This window comes from Chiloscyllium plagiosum, chromosome 9 (assembly GCF_004010195.1).
Source record: "Chiloscyllium plagiosum isolate BGI_BamShark_2017 chromosome 9, ASM401019v2, whole genome shotgun sequence".
Taxonomy (NCBI): domain Eukaryota; kingdom Metazoa; phylum Chordata; class Chondrichthyes; order Orectolobiformes; family Hemiscylliidae; genus Chiloscyllium; species Chiloscyllium plagiosum.
Window position 1 is genome coordinate 62027630 of NC_057718.1, and position 16782 is coordinate 62044411.

The following is a 16782-nucleotide window of genomic DNA, read 5'->3' on the forward strand; positions in this document are numbered from 1 at the left end:
ATGTGGACTGGGCTGGACAAGGTCAGAAGTCACATGACACCAGGTTATAGTCCAACTGGTTTATTTGAAATCCCAACATTTTGGAGTGCTGCCCCTTTGTTAGGTGAAGTGAAGAGAAGCACTCAGGTCCAGAATTTAAAATCAGAGGGATCAAAATATCATACAAATGGTGTGTGTGGAGTACCTTCAGGTGGAATAATAGGTCCCTGCAGGTGACCAAGTGTATATTGGTGAGACCATGCAGACACTATGACAACGAATGAAAGGACATCGTGCAACAATCACCAGATAGAAATGTTCCCTCCCAGTTGAGGAACACTTCAGTGGTCAAGGACATTCAGCCTCCAATTTTCAGGAAAGCGTCCTCCAAGGTGGCCTTCGAGATATGCAACAATGCAGAATCACTGAGCAGAAACTGATAGCCAAGTTCCATACCCATGAAGACAGCCTCAACTGTGATCTTGGGTTCATGTCCACGCTACATGTGACCCCACTATACTGGACTGTATCTGTAAATTCTTCCTTACTGTCCTATTCTGACACTACCACCTCAATAACTTGGTATAATTTCCCTAGCTTCATTAGTTTGTACAGTTTTGGATTACTTGTTACTTTGGTTAGACCCTCAGCATGCAACTCATCATTTGATTTGTCTCCGGCATCACTTTATTTTTAAATATTTGTAATTATCTCTCTGCCTCAATTAATCAGATCATAGGTCATCCCTTCATGTGTTATTCTGCTGTTGACACTTTATTCACACCGTTTGACGCTCTTGATCACCTGCAGAACCTATTATTTGCCTTGAAGATACTCCACTCACCATTTGTATGATCTTTTGATCTCTCTGATTATAAATTTTATGTCTGAGTGTTTCTCTTCACTTCAGCTGATGAAGAGGCAGCACTCAGGAAGGTTGTGACTTTAAGTAAACCTGTTGAGACTATAACCTGGCATCATGTGATTTCTGATTCTGTATGCCCAGTGCTTCAGACAAACCTGCCTGCTACTCCTTGCCTGCTTGTGCACCTTGATGGAGTTATTAACCACCAATATGACTGGGCGAGAAGGTGCCTGATCTCCAGAAGTCCACAGATTTCCAGCAACCTGGGATGTTTCTTTTTCATTGTGAAGATGTGCCAGTGATGTGTTCACCAGCCCCCCGGACCTAGTCTTGTACTTTCACTGGCAATTGTGCGCTTTTGGCATGCAGAAGGTATAATGCAGTTCATTATATACTGTTACTCTAGGGAAAATACCTTTACCTTTACTATTAGTAAAGAAAATAGAAGCCATGGCCAGCATTGACAACAGCAGTCTAATGTAATAGAACAGCTTATCTATCTCACTGACATTATCTGAAACAATGCTCCTGTCAACATGGACATAAACAATTGATTGTCCAAAGCCAAAAGTCTTTTTGGTCATGTCTCAATGTGTGTCTGACAAAACCTCTAGGTAAACTGAAACATTGAGAGTGATTGACATTACTAACTTCATGTAGGAGTCAGAAATATGGATGTTGCACTAAAAACAAATGTAATTGTTGGAGCCTTCCATCAGTATTTCCCTCAATTTCTTCGGCATCAGGGCTACATCACAAGCACTGATGTCCTTAACAGAGCCAATCTGTCCGGCATTTACTGCGTTCTCTTACAGTGGCAGTTGCATACAGCAGGTGTTGGAGGATTCCAGAATCAGTGCTGCGTGGTGAATTCTATACCAGTAAGCACGATTGAAGTGCACCTCACAAAAGCTTCAAAGGCAAACTAAAAAGAAAATGCTCTCTATCTGAATGTTGGAGCAGGATACTGCTGATAGAGACAAATATTACATAAAAGCCAGAAAGGCAAAAATAGGCTTAAAACAAAGAGGTACATGGTTGCTAAAGAAAGATGAAGTCAAAACGTGTGGTGCTGGAAAAGTACAGCAGGTCAAGCAGCATCCGAACAGCAGCAGAATCGATGTTTCGGGCATAAGCCCTTAATCATCTTCTCATTCCTGATGAAGGGCTTATGCCCAAAACGTTGACTCTCCTGCTCCTCGGATGCTGCCTGATCTGCTGTGCTTTCCCAGCACCACCTTTTTTGACTCTGACTCTCCAGCACCTGCAGCCCTCACTTTCTCCTAGTTGCTAAAGAAAGATGCAGACAATAGAAAGCATCTGTTTAAATCAGAGCTCTTTGTAGTTTGCTGATACATGCATTGTGCATCTTGTCTGCTTAATGCTACCATACCCTGAAGGGTATTATCAGGGAGAGTCTAGAATAAAGGAATTCATGCTTTAGCAGCTCCTGCAATTCAGATTCTAAATGCTTCTTACTGAAGCTTACTGTTTCTTCCTAAGAGCTTCACATCTTCCAGAATAGGAGTTCCAGTGCCCAACTGCTCAAGAGCCTGTAGGCCAAGATTTACCCCTGTCAGCCATTGACAATCGCATAAACTATCAGAGAGATATGCCTCTTCATGAACATTTTCTGTGAAAAATCTATTATCATCATCAAATTACAATATCTGTCCTGCATTTGAAAGGGCTGGAAATTTCCCTTCATGTTTCACATGCTATTTCACTGATGGAGTGTTAAGTTCGCAGCTAGTTTTTTGTGGCACAGTTTATGGTGTGACAGTAATATTTTCCAAATGTTTGTGTGTTTTCTCTTGTCACTCTTCTTAATTCTGAAAAATACCATCTCTTTTCAAACAGTTGGCTCCTGTCCTGACAGGACATTGCCCACTTACTCTGAATATCTGTAACTTCAATTGACATGACTACCTAACAATTTAGGGGAACTGAAGAAATGCAAAAATATATGTACTGACTAATTCCTATTACAGAAACTGTGCTGAGAAAGCATACTTCATTTTCTGGATGCAACTTAAGGTCTACAGTTGGACACCATGCTCCCATTTAGCTAATTGAATCTTACACTGAAGACTTGATCATCTTCTTCAGGTTTCACCTGCAGGACTACATTTGTCCAAACTTAGCTGGCTCAGCTTCAAAATCCAGAGATATTATTCTTGCCTCTTCCAATAAGCCCTTCATCCATGCAGAATCATGCCTTTGGCTTATGTAAATTCCAATGTCAAACCTTCCTGTCTCTTTACCTTCATGCATCTTCAAGATGCAGCTTAAGACCTAATGCTTTGATAAGGTTTTTGGCTCCCTGCCCTAATATCACTTTATGTTGCTTGGTGTCAAATTGTGTTACAGATATCACAAATACATAAATGCAAGTTGTTAATGGTGAATTGCATTTCTGTAAACAAAAGCATTACAGGTGAGGCAAAATAGCTGAATAAATGCTTAGAACGAGTAACCAAGAATCAATTGATTCTGATAATGAACAGCAGTCCGTCAACTGCTCATTCAAATCCAAATAACTTAGCTTTAAAACAAGACCTGTATCTGTAATGTAATTTTTATACAATTTGTAGTTTTTTTTCATGGGAGCATTCCAGATAGTTCAAAAATATACCCTTTAAAGCATAACTGCCAACTGCTTTGATGAATACTTTGAAGAATCATTGTAAACTTTATCCTCTCAAGGACCATATCAAATTATTTTGCAATGGTGAAATCAAAACTAAGCAGCAATCAAAAAGATTCTGTATCCTTTAAGGACCCAGTGTGAGCAGCTCCCATTTCATACACTACTTGTAAATATCAATATTTGCCAAAATGAAGAAAAGTATAAGGATTGAAAGAATAATAATGATAAGCAGAACAACTTGACAGTAATTTACCAACAACTCTGTCTCAGTAGCAAAATTTGTTTGAAATCATTTTATTTAAAGTTTCCAGTTCAATTTGTTGTGTTTAGAGTGTATGCTGCATCAACACAACTACTCAACATCCTCTTGCACCTTTTGTTGTTACCTAGATTTGACAACATAGCAATCCATGTTTATATTGGCACATACAAATGGTGGAGAACATTGATTTTAGGATCTTTCATGGTAAATTGTGATGCAATTGTTTCCCAGCACCTGGAAGTGAACAGGTAAAAAACATATGTGTTTTACAATGAATTGAGCAATATGTGAGGAGATAGACAAGGTGGAAGTTAATTGAAAAAATGATTACTTGTCCCTGTCTGTGTCTGTCTATCTGCATGTAGATATCAGTTTTATGCATATATCTGTTAGTCTGGGTCTGTATGTGTCTCTGTACTTGTCATATATATTGCATATCTATTGTTTATACCAATTCATGTTTGTAACAATCTATGTGTTTATCTGTGCCTGGATATGACTGTGTGTATATGTATTATATCTCTGTTCATGTGTGTAAAATACTTTTCATTAGCACAATTGCACCTCCTGTAGGTTTTACATCTATTTCCTGTAATGTCACATTTTACCGACATACTTTACAGATTAGTCTTATATTAAACAGCAGAAAGTTGGAATGGTGGGGAACATATAGAGGCCGAGTTTCCATTTTGGCTATTTTCATAATAGCTTGAGAAATAGTAACAGGGTAGGCTATACAACCTCTCAAGCCAGGTTTGCCATTTAATAAGATCATTTGATCTCAGTCAGACTTTCCCTCCCTTTCTCTAAATCCTTTGATTCTCTTACAGTCTTAAATATACTCAATGACTGAATATTCACAACTCTTTGGATATACAATTTCATGGATACTCTGTCCTCTGAGGGAAGATATTTCTCCTTATTTCTATTCTAAAAGCTGATCAGCTTTCCTGAGATCACAGCCCCAGGTTCTAAACCATGCACCTCTCAACATTTACAGTGTCACTCCTCACAGATGCATGTATTCGTGAAATTGGCTTCCATTTATCTAATCTCCAAAAGTGTACGTTATTTCTACTCAAACAGGAAACTTCATGGGTGGGACCTTATTGGGGTGTGAGCAATAAAGGCTCTGAAGAGAGTTGTGATGTAATCACGTGAAAAGTCCAGTGAGGCCTATCTTGTTGTCAGAAACAACGAGCCACATATTTTATGTGCCTGCTTGGTGCAGAGAAAGTGTATCACCAGGCAGCAGTGACCTGCAATGAAGGGGGCTTGTGGCTTGTTAAACATCTTATTAACTGCACACCTCAACTCATGAATAATACCTTATCGGCTTAGAGGAACCTCCTATATGAAGAGACAAAATTCTTCAAGGAAACTTGTTGGCAAGAGGAAGTAGGAGAAAGGAATGCCAGTGATCTCAAAACCAAGGTCCAATTCCACCTCCTGGAAATATCTGGCAACTTTGTGATCAGAGATGGAGCTCTCAAAATAGACTCATCAACAATGGAAAAACTCAGAGAATCAAGAGTGGTGAGATAGAATTTCCTAGGTGAACAACCATTTTTATTAGTGATTGTCAATGACCTTACCATCTGCTGCAAACAAAGTAATGTTGAGAATTCATGACATGGACGTCAATTGAGGGAGCTCAGTTCGCCACTGGCTGCAAGGAGCCTCCATGTTGGTTAGCACCGATGAGCATCTTAGGGTATCATCCATGGTCAGCCTTGGACATTGATAGTTGCATCCAAGATTTGCCAACCCTGTATTGTTCAGAAAGAACGTGTCACATTTTTCTAGCATCCTGTGCTCAGCACAATTGGAGCAGACAACAAGGTGATACAGAAGAGCAGGAGGAGGAAGTTGAGGATATTGAGGAGGCGGAAGCTATCCTTATGCAGAGGCGCTCCACCACATCAGGCACCAGAAGGCAGATTGATACATGGTTCCAGTAGACAATTGCAGTACAGCAGACAACTGGGGAATGTTTAACAGTCAATGTTCAGTTCTTGCTGCTTCTCCTCCTGAGGCTCCTGCGACTGCGGTTGCTCCACTTCCTGCCATTCCTGCTCCTATTGCTCCTGCTGCATTTGCTCCAGCTCCTACAGCTCCTGTTGCAAGTGTTCCTGCTCCAGCTCCTACTGCTCCTGCTCCTCCTGCTGCACATGCTCCAGCTCCTACTGCTCCTGCTCCTCCTGCTGCATGTGCTCCAGCTCCTGCTGCTCCTGTTCCTCCTGGTGCACGTGCTCCAGCTCCTGCTGCTCCTGTTCCTGCTCCTCCTGCTGCTCCTGTTCCAATTGTTTTTGCTGATGTGCTGTTCCTGTTTCTACTGCTGCTTCTCTTCCTGCAGCTCCTGCTCATATTGCTGCTGCTCCTGCTGGTGCTGTTCCTCCTGCTCATATTGCTGCTGCTCCTGCTGGTGCTGTTCCTCCTGCTCATATTGCTGCTGCTCCTGCTGGTGCTGTTCCTCCTTTTCCAGCTATTGCTGCTCCTGCTGGTGCTGGTCCTTCTGTTCCAGCTATTGCTGCTCCTGCTGGTGCTGTTCCTTCTGCTCCAGCTATTGCTTCTCCTGCTGGTGCTGTTCCTCCTGCTCCAGCTATTGCTTCTCCTGCCGGTGCTGTTCCTCCTGCTCATATTGCTTCTGCTCCTGCTGGTGCTGTTCCTCCTGCTCCAGCTATTGCTTCTCCTGCTGGTGCTGTTCCTTCTGCTCATATTGCTGCTGCTCCTGCTGGTGCTGTTCCTTCTGCTCATATTGCTGTTCCTCCTGCTCCAGCTATTGCTGCTCCTGCTCTTCCTGCTGTTACTGCTGCTACCGCTCCTCCAACTGCTGCTGTTGCTCCTGCTACAATTACACCTGCTCCTGCTGCCCTATGCTACTTGTGAATTTTGTTCCCTTCAGCACTTTTGCACTCATCTTACCCTTCCACAGACATTATCATTTCCAAATCCAACCACAGAGTAGCTGTCAGCTCTACAGCTATTAGATGCAGACATAAATTGTTTGAGGTGATGACACAAGGCATCTCAGTGCAAGCAACCAGGAAAAGAATAGAATTGAGATAGTTAAACATTTATTGATAAGTTAACCTTAATCAAAGCCCATTTGGTCTGAATTTTATTCATGAGAATAACTCTAAAATATACCACAGAAATTTGTGTAATTCTTTTCAAGTTAATTACTTTATTCCAATATCATTACATCAGAAAAATATCCAGTGACATTCTTCAAAACTGCAGAAAAGATTTTGGGGACACAAGGTATTTCCAATTTTCATCTTCAATTGGATTGATTGTATCCTTACCAAATTCAGTAGCTCGCACCAAAACTCTGTCGTCAGTACCACACAATAATGAGAAACCCCATCCAGATTTTCCAGTGTCTCTGGCTGGAAGGTTAGTATTCAAAGCCACCGTTACAAAATAATATCCATTCAACGGAGTTTCTAAAGCTTGAAATAAAGAAGTCCTACAAATATCTCGTTAACCTTATGCAACTGAACATCGATAGATTTTGAATCTGGAATATTGTGAGCCATTTAAATAAGCAGTTATAAAAGCCATTATAAATTAATGCCACAATGCCATTATTACCCTGAAGGAGGGTTATACCTGAAATATTGACTTCACCTCCTGATGCTGCCTGGCTTGCAGTGTTCTCCTGTTTGCCTGCTTTGGATTCCAGCTTCTGCAGATTTTTTGTCTCTCATTATAAGTTAAGGCAGCCTTCACTACTTCATCTAAACCTGATACTTTGCTGCTTCAAGTTTTAAAACACTTTGGAATGCTAGAAAAAATGTTAAGTTTTTTTTGGTCTTACCTGACTTCCAAAAGAACAAAAAATAAACTGTGATGATAACAACCATTACTTTGGTCGATAAACTGCCTCACATAAATATGGCTTTAATCTGCTGATTTTCAAGTAACCATTAAGTCCATTCATGGAATTACATGCAGGGCTGAGCACTAAAACTCTGACTTGAACTCAGAGTGGGAATTGCACTGGGGAGAGCTGGGGTCTTGTCTGGGTGTCCCAGTCAGTTTTCCACTGGGTGGTAATCACTCGCCAGTGGATGGAAGAGCATTTTAAGGTCATAAGGAACAGACCCAGGCAGTAAAGGAATTCTCATGCAAGAGCTGGAGGCAGGGAAACGAAAACATTCTTTGCCAGACCCAAAACACAAGAGTAACTCCCTTTGTCCATATAAGTAATGAAGAAAAAAAAAATGGACTTATTTCTTTGGATTTCTTCACATTCCCCTGCCGTCTTCACCTGCCTGGGAAACTACAAGTGGTTTCCTTGTTCAGGACAACACAAAATAGAAATCAGTTGTCAATGAGATCATGGCATCAGATCTAAACATTTAAAGAGGGATTCCTTATCCAGTTCTGAAGAATGGTCCCCGGACCCAAAACATCTCCACAAATGTTGCTAGACCCTAGTTCTTCCAGCAATTTCTGTTTTATCAGATTTGCAGCATCCACAGTTCTTTGATTTTTATTCCCTTATCCAGCTGGAGCTGATTTGGCCTCTTCACATGGGCAGGTTAAAATCCAAAGATAAGGGAAGGGCATTTCAGGGTAAGTTCACTGGCTTTTTGTTTAATTTCTTGAGGAGTGTTGGTATCACTGGCAATTCTGGAATCTGTTGCCATCCCTAATGACCCTTCAGGGTGTGATCCATCATCTTGAAGCACTGCAAGCCATATGGTGTAGGAACACCCACAATGCTGATAGGGAGGGAGTTCGAGGATTTTGATCCAGTGACAAGCAACAGAGATATATTTCCAAGTCAGGATGGCATGTGAGGAACCTGAGGTTGTGATGTTTCCATGCGTCAGCTCTCTTTATTCTTCTTGATAGTAAACATTGTGGGTTTGACATGTTATTGTAGTGTCTTATGCCATGGTACCATGTTGGTAAAGTGAATTGAATGTTTCAGGTGGTGAATGGGGTACTGTAAAGCAAACTGATTTGTCATGGATGGAGTTCAAGCTTCTTGAGTGTTATTGAAGCTTGCTTATCCATCACCCTGATGATTTGTACCTTGTAGCCACAGTATTTATTTGGCTGTTCAAAGAAAGTTTCTGGTCATTGGTGACCTGGAGGATGTTGATGTTCAGTAATTCAGTAATTTGGTTGAATGTCAAAGAGAAATGGTAAGACTCTCTGATGGGCTAGTCATTGTCCAGTACTTGCATGGAACAAATACAAATGCCACTTAGCAGACCAAGGTCTGGCTGCTTGGAAACACGGATTGCTTTATTATCTGAGAAATGTGAGTGCAGCTATATATAATGTAATCATCACTTAACATCCCCATTTCTGACTTTCTTATGAGTGGAATGTCATTTACGAAGTAACAGAAGATGATTGGACCTAGGACATTGCCCTGATAAACTCCAGCAGCAATATCCTGGGATTAAAATGGTTGCCCTTCAACAATCTCAAGCATCTTTCATCATGCTCAGGATAACTTCAGCCAGTTCTTACTGATTGCAATTTTACAAGGGCTCCTTGAAGTCACACTCAGTGAAATTGATGTCAAGGCAGTCATGCTTACCTCACCTCTAAAATTTAGCTCTTTGTCCAAATTTAGACCAATGAGAGCTTTGTGGACCTGATGGAAACCAACTGATTATCAGTGATCAGGATATTAGTCAGCAAGTGCCATTTTATAGTACTGTTGACAACACCTTCCAGCTTTATGCCATAATCGAGACCAGATTGAGAGGACAATAATAGGCCAGGCTGGATTTGTCCTGTGTTTTGTGGACAGAAAATAACCACCATTTGCCACTTTGTCAGATGAATGCCAGTGTTTTATCTACACTGGAAAGCTAGACTCTTCTCCTTTTACCAGTTGTTTTAACTGTCATAAGAACATATGATTTGATAAGCACATGGATGATTTTGGGATAGTGTAGGGAGACGAGCTGAGAATAGTTCACAGGTTGGCGCAACATCGAGGGCTGAAGGGCCTGTTCTGTGTTGCATTGTTCTATGTTCTAACATAAGATACAGGAGCAGGAGTAGGTCATTAATCCATTTGATCCTGCTCTACCATCCAGTAAGATCTGATTGCAGTCTTAACTCCACTTTTATGTCTACAATCGTAATCAAATATCTATTGATCTCAGCCTTAAACAAATTCAATGACCCTGCATCAACTCTTTCTGGGGAAGAGAATTCCACAGTTTACCAACACTCTGACAACAACGTTATTCCTCATCTCTTTCTTAAAAAGGAGACCTCTTATTCTTAAACGTCGTTCTAGTCTCTCCTGTAAGAGGAAACATTTTTCAGGCATCCACCTTGTCATGTTCCCTCAACAACTTACATGTTTCAATAAAATCATCTTTCAGTTTTCTAAACTCCAATGAGTACAGGCACGACCTATTTAACCTTTCTTCAAAGGATAAGCCCTTCAGCACAGGAATGAGTCAAATGAATCTTCTCTGAACTATTCCTAATGCATTTATATATTTGTCAAATATGTATGTTGTTATCTGCTGTGGGTTCTCCAAATTTAATTTTTTTTAAGCCAGATGCTGGTGCAGCTATGTTCCTCTGTGAACCAGTATTGACCCCCACCCCCACCCCTGGATTTACAGTTATGGCATTTTTTAAATTTTCTTTTGCATGACACAGGTGTTGATGACTAGGCCAGCATTTATTGTCCATCTCAAATTGTCCTTGAGAAACTTGAGTCATTTTCTTGAACTGTTGTAATCCTTGTGATGTAGGTACATCTGCAGTGCTATTAGTGTGGGAGTTCCGGGATTTTGACCCAGTAACAGTAAAGGAATGGCAATCTGGTTTCAATTCAGGATGATGTGTGGCTTGGAGGAGAACTTGCAAATGTTGGTATTCCCATGCACTGACTGCCACTGTTCTAGATGATAGAGGCTTCAAGTTTTGAAGGTGTTGTTGAAGGAATGTGGACAAATCTTGGAATAGGTTCACACCTGCGACAATGTATGAGTGGTGTATGGAGTGAATATTGAAAATGATTGATGGGCTGCAAGTCAATTGGATTTGTCCTGTGTGGTGATAATCTTCTCGAGTTTGGTTCGAGCTGCACTTAACCAGGCAAGTACGCAGAATTCCATCAATATTCTGACTTGTGCCTTGTTCATGGTGGACAGATTTTGGGGATTTACTCATCCTATCCAACCCACAGCAACAACCCAAATTCTTATTAGCACCCCACTGACCCAACACCAATTACCCAACTTTGGACCCAACTTATCACTGACCGGACCTGCCCGGACAGACCCCCGAATCCCCATTCCAGACCATCCTCTGGATCTACAGTACACATTTATCTATTTATCTCCCAAGCTAACCCTTCACTCATGTGGCATCTATACTCCTCAGCCATCTAACACCCTACTCCTTTAATTGCCTGGAATCTGTACCATTCATAGACATTTGGCACCTGTATCTTATTAGATTATTAGGTTATTTATTTATTGTCACATGCATTGCAAATACAATGAAAAATGGTTTTTATTTGTTGTCACACTTAGGTGCCATCGCAAAGCACAGAAAATATAGCAAAAGACAGAGCATAAAGGCGGAAAATACAGCAATAGAGTTCATCTTTACATTTCCTTTTTGTTTTGGGCTCTGGGGTCTTTGAATAGGTTCCGGGTCTCAAATACGATTATCGCCTTCACTGTCTCTGCCAGTGCTCCTGCAACCGCTGTGTCCCAGCTGAGCCAGCTCCAGGCTCCTCCACCCCAATGCCAAGCCAGAATCAGCCCTGGGCCCAGTGCTAACCTCTGCACCCATGTCGAGGTCACCAGCACAAAGCAGTTGACTATCCCCAAGTCCCTGCCGCTCATCCGCCAACACCACCACTGCTGCCACCATGGGTTGTATGCCAGGCCCACCAATGCACCACCGCTGTATCTCCCATCTAAATATCCCTCTGTCCTGTCACACACCTGACACCCTATCCTCTAAGTTGCCCCTCTGGCCCTCATCCATCAGCCCTTTATACCCTCACCCACCTGGTGCTGTACTTCCTTTCCTCTCTTGCACCTGCCAACTAACTCCCATCTCCCTAACCTCCTCATCCACCTGCCACCCTAGACCTCACCCAACTGCCACCCTTTCCCACTATCTCTGCCCACCAACAATCCCACAACCCTCATTAACCTGGCACCCAACCTGCTCACCCAATAGCACTTATAATCTCACTCACCTCCCTCCTTACCTCCATATCAACTAGTCCCTTACCCATCCCCACTCACATGCCACCCTATCACCACACGTAACATAGACTCCTCCTTTTCTTGGTTGTGTCACTGTCAAACTGGCTACTTCTGAAAAAGGGTAATCATTTCCACACCAATCCTCTCTGTTCCTGTCTTTGGGATTCCTGAACCTGACTGCACTGCTGAGGCTGGGAAGTCTCCTGGCCTAGAATGTCATCCAAAAGTAAATGCACTAAAGGGTTATTTTAAACCTGATCTGGATCATAAATAGGGATTCTTCTCCACACTGGAAGATTCAAGCCATTATCTACTTACTGCCACATTTATTCAAAACAGGACTCCATAACTGGTGATTATTTACCTTAGTGATGACTTGGAGCTGGGAATACTGTGGTGGGAATGGGGCAGAGATTTGTGAACAAGAAACTAGCAAGGATTTCCCACAGGTCAACAGCAAAACTATTGAAACTATTTAAACAGGAGTTGCTTAAAATGTTTAAACTGCTTATAAGACATAGGTAAACGTCCCAGGCCCACAAGCAGAGCAAACAAAAACATTTAACTCTCAATTCCTTAGATCTGCTAGTTTACTTAACTCCTGAGAAAAATATTAAAAGATTAGTTAAAATGAATACACACAAACTCTTTACAACATTTTAGAGGCCAACTCAACGCCTGAGAAAGGATTAGTTATCCACGCCTCAATCCCCCAAACCAGCCACTATTAAAGCAGATTTTGAAGATAGGTTAAAATGGGTTTCCCTTTTATTATTATTAAACCCCAATTGTGTCTTCCCACATCTGTCCTTGGAATTATAATAGTCCAATATCTTACAACTATTTCACGTAAAACAACATCATACTTGTCAAGTTGATGAGTTAATACATTTTAAATTTGGCTTTGTGGAAGAAAATGGCAGATAATTCGGGCATTCTGCCACTTAACAATGTTAGCAGCATACATTGTTAGCTACAGTTTAAACTTAAAAAGAAATCATTATCCCAAAGTAAATGGGAAGTATGCAGATTAAGTTCTGCATACATATGGTATTCTGGAGGTACTCAGGGGAATTGTCTATGATTTTAGAATTATTTCACTGTTGTTTTTATGTGCGGAAAGCTCGCTGTTGTAGAATGTTTGATTCACCCTGATCAAAGTCACTGAAAAAGCACAGAATATAAAGTGAGAACTACAACAGTAAAAAGATTATGCTTATGAAGTTAAATCAAACACACTTTGACAATGAGAGAGTAAATCGCTACAGGCAAATTAACATATATCAATACAGAAAACTCTCAGAAATATAGATAAGTGTGAAGTATATAAATAACCAGAAATGCATTTTGAATTTTACAACAGAGAATGAAGATTGCACAAGATGGATCTAAATATCCAACAAGTTTCAAAGAACTAAGGACAACAGAAATAATAAAGCCTGCTGGAATTGTGGGGCTGGGGCTTCTGATCCCAACCTCTTTAGAAATGCAGGGTGTACCTGAAATTGAAATCCTTCTTCACAGAGATGGATAATTGGGGGGAAGACAAAACAATTCCCCCTTTTACAGCACTAGCTGTCATATTTGGGTAAATCAGTACACAAACACACTGTGAAATTCTGGGACTTGGATATCCTTCTACACCAGTTACTAAAAGCAAGCATACAGATTCTGTAAGCGGTTAGCAAGGCAAATTGTATGTTGGCCTTCATTGTGAGAGGGTTTGAGCATAGAAGCAAAGAAGTTGTGCTGCTGCTCTACAGGGCCTTGATGAGATCATGCCTGGAGTATGGTGGGCAGTTTTGGTCTCCTTACCAAAGAAAAGATATACTTGGCATAGGAATGGTTCTTTCTGTTGACCAGCTTGCATTACAAGAGCTCAGAACCTGGTCAATGTCCTTGCTGATGCAATGCCTTTCTGCATTTTCAAAGACATACAATTAGAAATAGGAAGTGTGACATCCAATTTGTAAATGTGAAGCTTGCAGCATACAACAGTTCAGCAATAAATTTTCCAGGTTCCCTAATTCTGGAATACAGGTAAAAAAGAGGCAATCTTGTCTTCTCATACATTCTCTCCAGCAGATGAGACATGACTGGCAGTAGCAGATCTGCCACTGTGTAAAGAACTGAACATGATCATCCATGAGCTGGTCCAGTTGACAGACCATAAAAATCCAAACAAATGTACAGCAACACAACCAACCCAGATACCTCTTCCTGGACCAAAGAGGCAGAAGAAGCATGTGACTGGGAATTTCTTCCGGGGTTCCAGTTTATAGCAGCCAGTATACAGAAGCCAGATGGATAGCCAGCAATGAGTGGGGTTGTTCTTGACAAATAGAGAAGATAACTTGCTCAAGAGTCAGGGTTCTGGTTCAGCGTCAGCAAGAACATTGACCAGTTGCTGAGATCTTGTGAAACATTTCAACAATAGCAAGCTCATAAACAGAAACAACCTCTGCAACTGTTTGACATACCATCAAAATAACTACAGATTGATTCATGGTGGATCAGAAAAGAATATATGCTTGAGACTGACTATCACTCAAAGTTATTTATTGCTCTTTAACTGTCTCTGAGTACATTTGAGAAATGTTGAGTGCAGCAATGATGTTCATGCCATCATTTTGGTGCCCCAGTAGAATTGCTATTCGACAATGCACTGAAAAACTGTTCTGGGATATCTTTTAACTATGATCCATCATCCGCATTAAGTCATTGCTAAAAAGGGATCACCAAACACATGGCTTGTACAGTTAAATCCTTGATAAAATTGTATTCAGAAAACAGATGATATCCAAGTTTCATTATTGCGCTGTCACGACCCTGGTCGCAATAGTGTGCTGGAAAACATGCCACAAGTCATCTCAAATGTGAAATACAATGAACTTAATCAGTTGTATGGTTAACGCCTGGTTGTGGCCATTATCTAAGATAAAAGAGACTTATGCCAGGTTTCATCGATTAGCAAGAAAAAAGTTTATTTAGTATAAAAAAACTTATCCTCTAACATGTGGCAAACCTAAGTTATTAATTACTAATACGCAAACTCAAAATAGACTTTATTTAAATCCAAACACATATATTAACTAACACATAGGACAGACAATACATAGGACAGATAACACAAATGGTTTTCTCAGGAAAATTATAGGAGAACAACAGATGCAAAAAGGCACAAAGTCTATGATCAAACCAAAATGGTTGAAACAAAATGATTTACTGTTATTTATTTTCTGTTTTTGGTAATGAAAATCTGATGGGGAGTTAAAGATCTTGCATGGAGTGTTTGAGAGGAAAGAAACCAAGGTAACAGCTGCTCGCTCCAAAATTTCTGAGCACCATTGCATACATCTGTACTCACTTCAATGTTATAAAGGCATAGAGCCAGAATGAAACCATTCGGTCCATCAAGTCAAAGTCAACTCTCTACAATCCTTTCCCCTTATTTAACCCTGTAGCTTTCTAGGTCTATTTTCTTCAAATACCATCCAGTTTCCTTTTGAAATCAATCATCACCACCACTCGCACTGCCCCAGTGAGTTCTGGGTCATTACCACTTGCTGTGTAATAAAGTTCTTCCTCACATCCCTCATGCAACTCTTTGCTCAAAAATTGAAACTAATGTCACCCAGTCCTTGTATCTTGTACCATCAGATATTGAAAACCGCTTTCTTTGTCTATCTCTACTTATGAAGCTCCAGGGCTCATATGCACAATATATTCCATCACATTCAAAGGTCTATGTATATGAACAGCCAGATGTCAGTACACTCTTTATAACTGTATCATTTACTCAATGGGCTCATGGAGATTATCATTGGTTAGAAACGGAACTGGATGAGTCATATTGACCAGATCAGAGCCTGGGAATAAGTTAGCAAGTAATTTGTCTCCAAACTCCCCAAAGTCTGTCCATCATCTGCAAGGCCCAAGTCAGGTGAATATTGGAATAGTGTTCACTTGCCGATCGTTTAAACAGTGTAGGTGCAAAACTCAAATTACTGTACTTGCAAATAGACACTTATTAGCATAATAGGAATTAATCAAATATCATCTAAGACAAAGCCTATATCAAATGCACTGTTTAACATTTTTATTTTCCAAGGTTTCAGTTCTGGTTACAAAATATTCACATATTATATTTCAATTTTCCTGAAGCATTGCATCTTCAAACTGTGCTGGATATTGAAGATAACTTCCAACGCATTCGGTTTGCAGTTAGAGTGAAATACAACAAAGATTAATTATTTGGAATAGAGAGAATTATGATTGTCAACAACAAAAGAGGTTTAACACAAGTGCACGAGATATGAATAAAATTGGAAGCGTTTATTAGCACAAATAACTATCCTACTCTTTCTGTTCTATTTTTATCTTTCATTTCAAGTAATTGCTGCTCTCAGTTTAAAGGTTTTTTTTAGATGGTGGTGGTGGGTCTGCAAGCAACAGTAATATTTTCAATTCATAGAATTCCAAATGCAAGATATAAAATAAAATGTGGTTTATTGTTAGGATAGAATAAACTATCTTTTTCATTCACAATGGTATTGCCATGAATGCCAAGGACAGGTATCCACAGTCTCCTTTGCCAGAAAGTCACTGTCTGGCACACATATGGCACAAATGTTACTTGCTACTTAGCAACCCAAGCCTGGATATTGTCCAGGTCTTGCTGTATTTGAGCAGAGGTGCTTCATTAAATTAATGTTATGAATGGTACTGAACAGTGTACAATCATCAGCAAACATCCACATTTTAGAGATAGAAACTTTAGAATTTTCAATTAAACACCTGA